Raw genomic sequence first — 9,698 nt, forward strand, 5'->3', positions numbered from 1 at the left:
TACAGTAACCAAATCAAGTCTTGATAAATCCCCCCAAACCTCGTTATCTCCTTTAATTTTACAGTTCATGGTAGAGAAGAACAGTGCTTTATCTACTGTATCCCACTCTTTGGAAAACAAAACAAAAGTTCTGGTTAGGTGAATAATTTGGCTTTTTTTATGGAAACACTTTAGAAGTATTATAAAATGTCTAATCTATTCCACATGCCAACCCAAAATAGGACCTGCATATGAGTCCATTAGGTATGAAGGCAATGATGGGATTAATTATGAATTGTTATTAATTATCATGGGTAGGGGAAAACAGATGGAAAATTATTTATTAAATAATCTCAGGAAGAGATGAGTTATCTGTGTGGCCCTACTTGGGACAAAAAGCAATAATAGCAAAGCGTGAGGAGAGGACTTGACTGAGAGTTTAATGAAACAAATATCTTTTGGAAACATATCCTTCACAGGGGACTTTCCATAACATGGGAGCCAATTTAATGAGGGACTGGAAAGAAATCTTGAAATCATGGGTACAATTTATTGTTTTCAAATAAAGAGGGAAAAAGAAATTGATCATTTTATCATAATTTAACCATTTAGAGAGTCTCTTGAGAAAACTGAATGAGAAGTACACACTTCTGATACAGGAACTCTATTTACCCATACATTTCAAGGGTTATGATTACAGCAACAGTAACTGGCCTAAGAAGATCCAGATAATACAGCTTATTGAACTATGTGATCCTGACAGTACACACACCTGGTAAAGCTCTTTCTGGGATTACAGACCTTACATTTTGGGTTCACTAGTTAGGAAAAGACTTTTAAGTAATGTGAACCAAAAAACAACAAACCCCAATTTTTTTTTCCTTAAACTAAAATCACTTTTCAAATCCTAGTGTCTCTTTTCTGCCTAAAATACATACTAGGACATTTTCTATGACTACTCAAAAGTAGAATATTAAGTATAGCACTAGTACTATACTCTCTTACTAAGTAGAATAGTAACTATTTATAAATAATGTTGATTAAAATAAATAATTCCCTCTACATTATCCATGTACCACTAAAGAAAATACCCAAAATCTGGAATAACATTTTAATGAATATATTTCTATTACAACCTGAAACTTGATAATCATAAAATAAATAACTATATCATGTTTTAGAAATATAAAACACTACAAAGGTGAGTATATTTTATACATCTGAAGATTTTAAAATTACTGAAAAAGTGATACTGAAAAGCCATCAGTTTTCCTGTAATTTATTAAAATCATGCTGAACAATACATGAACACATGTGTAATGCACCAGGGACTTTAACTTAAATTTTAAAATGTTTAATTGCACAATTTTTATATTATGCTGGTGGACTTCTGCATGCATCAAATTTATCTAATTATACATTTGTAAATATGGATGGGTTTAGAAGACAAGAATGAAAAAACAAGCAAGAAATAAAACAAGCAAGAAATAAACAAAACAATCAAGAAATAAACAAAAAGATCCTTATATTGTACATATACTCTATAGAGAACCTCAATAACTTTTCTACTAATGAATGGAGTGTATCTAATGAAATTCCCCTTTGGACATTTTTCAGATATTAAATTTTGAAATGACACATCTTGCAAACAAAGGTAGAAGCAATTTTATCCTATTAACAGCTAGAAAATTCACACAATGAAAATCGAAAGAGAAAGTAAAATGAGGTTAAAGAGAAAGCTAATTAGAATTTGGAGGTTTACTGGGTTAATGTCTAGACTGAGTAGGTCTAGCTTTGACGATTTACATACCTTATAGCTTAGCCTTAAGATTGACCTGCACTTAAAGAGCTGGATGAATGAACCTCTGTCTCAGAGTGCTACAGACCCACACGTAATGCCACAACATTACATAGGGAAGAGAAAAAAAAAGAAAAAAAATGCAGAACTTTTGTAAATCCTGTGTGCTAAGATTGTACTCAAAATTAAAATAAGGGAAGAACCTATAGAAAAGGAACAAACATGGGGCACCTGGGTGGCTCAGTGGTTAAAACCTCTGCCTTCGGCTCAGGTCATGATCCCAGGGTCCTGGGATCAAGCCCCACATCAGGATCTCTGCTGAGTAGGGAGCCTGCTTCCCCCTCTCTCTCTGCCTGCCCCTCTGCCTACTTGTGATCTTTGTCAAATAAATAAATAAATAATCTTAAAAAAAAAAAAAGAAAAGAGAAGGAACAAACACTTCGAAGAATCGACTACCTATAGAATAGTCTCTCAGAAAGAACTTGTTTGCTTACCTGGTAACCACATAGCTCAGATATATGCTCTAGTGTACTTGTTGAATACACCCTGGATGAAATTTTACAACGATCATAAATTGATTTGGACTAAAACTGTCTCCGTTAGGATGCAGATTCCCCTGGTATAAACAATTAGATGGTCTTGTCTAAATATTTAAATCCGATCATTAGGTGGGTGGGGGTATGGGTTAAGTAGGTAATGAGTATTAAGGAGAGCATTTGTGATGAGCACCGAGTGTTGTATGTAATCGTTGATCACTAAATTCAACACCTGAAACTAATTTTACACTGTATGTTCACTGGAATTTAAAGAAAAACCTGGGGGGGGGAAATCAGATCACTAAAAAGAAGAAGAAGAAGGAGGAGGAGGAGGAGGAGAAATAATCATGAATCATGATACAACTGTAGCAGGAAGAGCCAGTCCTTTTGGACATTGAAGAGCTTTGTTGGGTAGGGCAGGTGGAAGAAATAAAAAGATGAGAGGGACTTAGCAAGCCATGTGGTGATGGAGGTTTGAGAACTGGTTGATGTGAGAGAAATCATATGACAAATATAGAATGACACCCCCTGACAACACTAAGCCTGTCAATGTGCTATGTCTGCTACCTCCTGATGTGCTATTTCATTTAGGAAAGCAAGCAATAAGAAGTCCAGCTCAAACCATCACAGACAATCAACAGGGCCATGAGGGAAAACCAGCACGTGCTCCAGGTTACCTTTGCTATCCCAGCTTCAGAGATGCCATAGAATAACAAGTAAAGTATAGGAATTGAAAAAATAATACAAAATTTGTGAAAAGCCACCAAGAAAGTGATGTTGAATGTAACAATGTGTATATAGGAATTGGGATGGGGAAAATCTGGAGAAAGGGGCAACATACAAGGTATTATAAAGTGTTAAGGAATCAAATTAATCAAGAATATTAATATTTGGGGCGCCTGGGTGGCTCAGTGGGTTAAGCCACTGCCTTCGGCTCAGGTCATGATCTCAGAGTCCTGGGATCGAGCCCCGCATCGGGCTCTCTGCTCAGCGGGGAGCCTGCTTCCTCCTCTCTCTGTGCCTGCCTCTCTGCCTGCTTGTGATCTCTCTGTCAAATAAATAAATAAAATCTTTAAAAAAAAAAAAAAAAGAAGGGACGCCTGGGTGGCTCAGTTGGTTAAGCAGCTGCCTTCGGCTCAGGTCATGATCCCAGCGTCCTGGGATCGAGTCCCACATCGGGCTCCTTGCTTGTCAGGGAACCTGCTTCTCCCTCTGCCTCTGCCTGCCATTCTGTCTGCCTGTGCTCGCTCTCTCCCTCTCTCTCTCTGACAAATAAATAAATAAAATCTTTAAAAAAAAAAAAAAGAATATTAATACTTGGGGTGCCTGGGTGGCTCAGTGGGTTAAAGCCTCTGCCTTAGGCTCAGGTCATGATCCTAGAGTCCTGGGAATGAGCCCTGCATCTGGCTCTCTGCTCAGCAGGGAGCCTGCTTCCTCCTCTCTCTCTGCCTGCCTCTCTGCCTACTTGTGATCTCTGTCTGTCAAATAAACAAATAAAAAAATCTTCAAAAAATAAAAGAATATTAATACTTGATGGGGAAAAGTTTAATCTCTAGCATATTAGATAAAATATTTTTTGAATAATTGGGCAGATATAGCATGTTTCAAGAATGGGAAAACTTAACTTGCAAAACACACATCTCCCAAATTGATCTACAAATTCAGTGCTATACTAATCAAACTAGAGTTAAGCTATTTGGGGCATTCAACAAACAAATTCTAAAATTCAGATAAAAGAATGTAGCTGTTAGTAGCAAAATCTGGATTGATAAAGAAAATTTAAAAGGGGTGACTGATTCTGCCAGATAGTAAGGCATACAACAAAAATATAATAAGAAGAATATGGGACTACTATAGGAACAAATGGATTCATGACTCACAATAGATAACTATAGAACCTACATGTACATATGATATATGATAAAGGAGGCAACAGAAAGCAGTGGAGAAAGGAGTCTAATAAGGGTGTCAGAAGGATTGGCTTCCTAAATATAAAGCTGGGTGTCTATATGCTATATTCAGAGGTACACTCAAGGGGGATTAATGACCTATTGTGAAAGACAAAAGAGATAAAGATGTAAATATTGAACAACTTTATAAACGTGGGGTGGGAAAAGTTCCTAAACAAGACCCCACAAACTGTCAATAATTAATCAAAACTTTGGTAGATTTGATTTAATCAAAAGTAATAATGTTTATTCCTCAAAGGACAGACCAAATTAATAGCAGAGTAGCAGAAAATATTTGTAATATCTTAAAACTGAAAAATAAAAGCATATGGTATGTACAAAACACTGAGTAAAGCAAGAAAGAATTGGGAAACAGTAGAAAAATATACACAGAATTTGGGCAAATCAAAGAAAAGGGAGCCAAATAGTCTAATTAGTATTTGAAGAGGTGGCAGAAAATAATAACTGAATAAATGCAAACCAAAATAATAATGTGACAATTCATATACATAAGACTGACAATAATTTTTAGGGTAAGTAATACAAAATATTGACTAGAATGTGGGGAGAATGTCTATTAACATTTGGTGGAAGTGTAAATTGGTTAAGCCATTCAGAAAAGCAAGCTGGCAGTACTTAGCTAAATGTAAGATGTGTATGTTCTCTAACCTAAAGAGTTTACTCTTGGGTATACCATGAGAAACATTTACATAGTTCCAAAAGAGGTCATGAATAAGTTTGTTTACTACAGTAACAGTAATATTTTGCCTCAAATCACTATTGCCACAAACACAGCATGAGGGTAAAATGCAGAGATACCTGTATCCACTAAAGCAGTTTGAACCAACTAGATGTATAGACAATGTCATAAATAGACCTTGAGGGCACTGTACTGAGTATAAGGGAAAGAAATAGAACACAATTCATAGAAAAATACCATTAATGTAAGTTAAAAACACATACACACAGAAAAAATGTAATTTTAGAAGGATGCATGCATTAAGTAGACACATAGCAAAGATTTTTGGAGTGGAAGCTTACAGTAGGGTGGGGAAACAGAATGACAGGGGAAAAACATCATACATAACAGAGAGTCTTGCATAGATGGATGATAATAACGTGCTCTGAACTGGGGAGTATTTTTTAACTAAGTCGTCTAAATTTGACATCACTAGAAGGAAGAGGAGGTGGAGAAGGATTCATTATCACTTGACTGATCTGGTGGCTCAAATATGTGAGCAGGACACACACTTTATTTCTTATTTCTGATTTTTTTTTTTTTTTTTTTTTTTTTTTTTGGTATTGTCTTCTTTCTCTGCAAGTTTCTCTTCCTGTGATCCCATGCTGCCTACCAGGAGCTCTTGGGATGCATGTTTCTTCTTTATATTCAGCAAGGAAGAATATTTTTTACCTCTGAACCATCAGAGAAAGTCCTGGTCCTCCATAAGGTTGGGTAGGTCTTGATGGAACCTTTGCTCTTCCTTAGAGAATGGTGTCTAACTTCCTGCCCCCATATGGATGGAGATTGATTCTCCTCTAAGTCCCTCATTATGAAGAACTAAATCTGTTTCATTTATCCAGTGAATAATTCTGTTTCAGCTTGTTCGTGTTGCTCCAACTTTGACATCACTCTTACTTTTGTGGAGCATTTGGAAGTCAATTTTGAGATTTCTAGTTTTTGTTGTTTTGCATATGAACATTTCATGCAGAGTTCCTTTGTGTTTCTATGGGCATGGTTTCTTATACCTGTATTAATGTATTATAATTAATTAATTTCCTCCTTTTGTTGGGAAATTTATACTGGGTTTCAAAGCCAGCCTACAAACAAAATTTGGAATATGAGTTGGTAATGAATTGAGAGCTAAAGGTATATTTTAAAAATTCAACAACATTGTTGAATAACTTGTGAACAATCAAGAACAAAATGCTATAATTTCAAAAAGGTTTTTAAAATTCTAAAAAACCAACTTACAAAATAATGATAAATAATTGCAAAGTAATTACTGTTTTGGATGAAAAGTTAAACTTTCCAGGAAAATTGGCTCACATTATAACATAGAAGAGGATGCCTATGTGTGTGACCTTTCTGTATTTGACAAGACTGTTTACTTCTTTTGAGTGATTCTTAAGCCAAACCTCAGAAAAAGTTATTAATGTATATATAGACAGGAAAGAACATTTAATTCACAAGCCAGTATCCTAGAATGGTAAGGAATTTCAGATTTAAGGATGAATCTTGCTCAGTACATCATTTCCTTATTCATTTCCTCATTGTACTGAATGATGAGATTCATCACTTGGTAGCCTCTATGTTATTTCATAAGGTCAATGGAAAAATAGTATTGTGGCTTAAATCTGTTACTCTGAACAATACAAAATTCACATACAATTCCTCAGGAAACACACATACACAGCTGCTTTGGGTGAAATTGTTTAAGAAACTCTTTCAAAGAATATTTCTGGTTTATATGTTTTAGTAGTTTTTAAAATTATTGTGATATTATTCACTCATAATTCCTAATATCCCTTGCTATTTTACCCTCAATTATATTTTAACATTTCTTTTTAAATTTGTTCTTCCTGGTAGAGAGGATATTGGCCTTTAAGAAATGGAGCACTTGATATTTTTAAATGACTAATGTGTATATTTCAGTGAAACTCTTCATATCTCCAGAGAAACTAGGAAGAAAAAAATTCATCATGGTATCAGAAAAATCACAAAGAGAAGGGCAAAATTTGTCTAATTCTTAATAAACTACTAAAATATTTACTAAATAGTAGGCATATAATCCAAAGTGTTATTACAGTTTTTGAGACTCTTAATTTGCTCTCAAAAAGAATAAAGAGTTTTATTCTAGGAATAATCTGGCACAATTCATCCCATTTTCCATTTGTTCATACTGTATAGAATCATTCAAAAGTACTGAAAGTGTAGTTATTGTTTGATTTTTTTTTTTTCTTAATAGGCTCCACACCCAGCATGGATCCCAGTGTGGGGCTCAAACTCACAATCAAGAGATCAAGACCTGATCTGAGATCAAGAGTCAGACGCTCAACTGACTGAGCCACCCAGGTGCCCCTGTTTGGAATTTATTTACTTGTCTCCCACAGTATGGTGTTCTAACTAGCTAAAATAGCATTGGTCTTCGTGTCTACTTTCAAACAGACAAGAGCAAAGGTAATGATATAGACTCAAACAGTCAATCTCAAAACCAAGGCATTTGGTTATTTTGTATATGCCAAGTAAATTGAAAATGGGACTCTTAGATTTTAGGAAGTGCGGTTCATCACAATGAGAACAAAAATGGAAAATGACATTATTCTGCAGACTGAGGAGTCCCATTAAACCCCATTATTTGATCTTACATAGATTTATAGCATAGTAAATTGCCTTAGGACAGGAGTGTAAAATCCAGGATTAATGAAGGGCCTTCAGGGAGTGTTAACAAATTTCTAAAATAGTATGGGAAATTATGTTGTTGTTTTTTTTTTTTTTTTTTTTTAAGAAAAACATTCAAAGCTTTCGTTGGATACTCTAAGGTGTATATAGCTGGAAAAAGTCAAGAACCACTGTCTTAGGAAAGAATTACTATGAATTTTCTAAGTGAAAATGAAAGGTTATTAAGTTTATTTGTTTCTTCTCTGTGACTAATGCAAATAATCCTATTGAGCCATTCTCAGGGGGCTTGATTATTTCTTCTTAGTTTAAAAACTTCTATCTCTTTGCCATTTCAGCCTCACTATTGCTACACTTACTCAGAGAAACTCCAGCCCAAGTGATTGCTACTTTTGTCACTCTAATGATACTTTATCTAGGAATATCTTGGAACGCTATAGAGAAAGACAAATTTAGCAGTTTTGTTTTGTTCTTTGAGCAGCAGAAATCTGTACTGTAAAGGTTAGTGCTTTCAATCTATAACTATAATCTAAGATTTGTCAGGAATGATATTGTGCTTGTTTTGTTTTTAATTATTTTTTAAATTAGAAAATAATTTTTTTAGATTTTAAAATTGTTTTAGAGTTACAGAAAAGTAGTGACAATATAAAAATTTTCCATATAGCCTGCATCTATTAATAACAACTTAAATTAGTCTAGCAATAACCTGTATATAGTATAATATACTTGTCACAAATAATTAACCAATATTGATACACCATTATTTACTAAAACCAATACTTTAGTCAGACTTCCTTAGTTTTTATCTAACGCTTTTTTTCTATTCCAGGATCCCATCCAGGAAACCACATTACCTTTCATTGTTATGTTTCCTTAGACTCCTCTTTGCTATGACAATTTCCTATAATTTCTTTGTTTTACCTGACCTTTTACGGTTTTGAAGTTTACTGGCCAAGTATTTTGTATAATGTCCCTCAGCTGAGGCTTGTCTGATGTTTTTCTCATGATTAGATTGGTATTATGGGTTTTGGGGAGGAAAACCACAGAGGTAAAGTACCATTCTCATTATACCATATCAAAGCTACATACTATTGAAATTGATTTATTATTATTGATGTTAATATTGATGAACAGGCTACAATAGTGTTTGTCAGTTTTCTCCACTGTCAAGTTACTTTTTTTACCTTCTTTTATTACTGTACTCTCCCAAAGGAAGTCATCATGTACAGCCCGCACTTCAGGAGTATATCTGTGTCAGTTATTTGTACATTCTTGCATGGGAATCTGATTTATATTTTCTTATTTTTATTATATATAAAATATATATTTAAGTATTAATATATATACTTGTATTTATTTTATATTTTATATTTGTATATATTATATATATATATTGTATATGTTTTATATTTTGGGTTATAATTCAGTATAATATTTCTTGTTGTTCAAATTGTTCTAGCTTTGGCCATTGGTAACTATTTTATTTTATTTTTTTAATTTTATTTTTTTGTTCTTTGGCTTGCCTCCTTCTCTGTTTTTTGTTTTTGTTTTTATATATTTTTTATTATTAACATATAATGTATTATTAGCCCCAGGGGTACAGGTATGTGAATCGCCAGGTTTACACTTCACAGCAATCACCATAGCACATACCTTCCCCAATGTCCATAACCCAACCACCCTCACCTTACCCCACTCCCCCTGGCAACCCTCAGTTTGTTTTGTGAGATTAAGAGTCACTTATGATTTGTCTCCCTCCCAATCCCATCTTGTTTCATTTATTCCTTTCCTCCTCCCCAACTCCCCCCACAACATCGCCTCTCAACTTTCTCATATCAGGGAGATAATATGATAATTATCTTTCTCTGATTGACTTATTTTGCTAAGCATAATACCCTCTAGTTCCATCCACGTTGTCACAAATGGCAAGATTTCATTTCTTTTGATGGCTGCATAGTATTCCATTGTATATATATATACCACATCTTCTTTATCCATTCATCTGTTGATGGACATCTAGGTTCTTTCCATACTTTGGC

The sequence above is a fragment of the Enhydra lutris genome, unplaced genomic scaffold, assembly GCF_002288905.1.
Source record: "Enhydra lutris kenyoni isolate GAN:26980312 unplaced genomic scaffold, ASM228890v2 scaffoldscaffold33, whole genome shotgun sequence".
Lineage (NCBI taxonomy): Eukaryota > Metazoa > Chordata > Mammalia > Carnivora > Mustelidae > Enhydra > Enhydra lutris.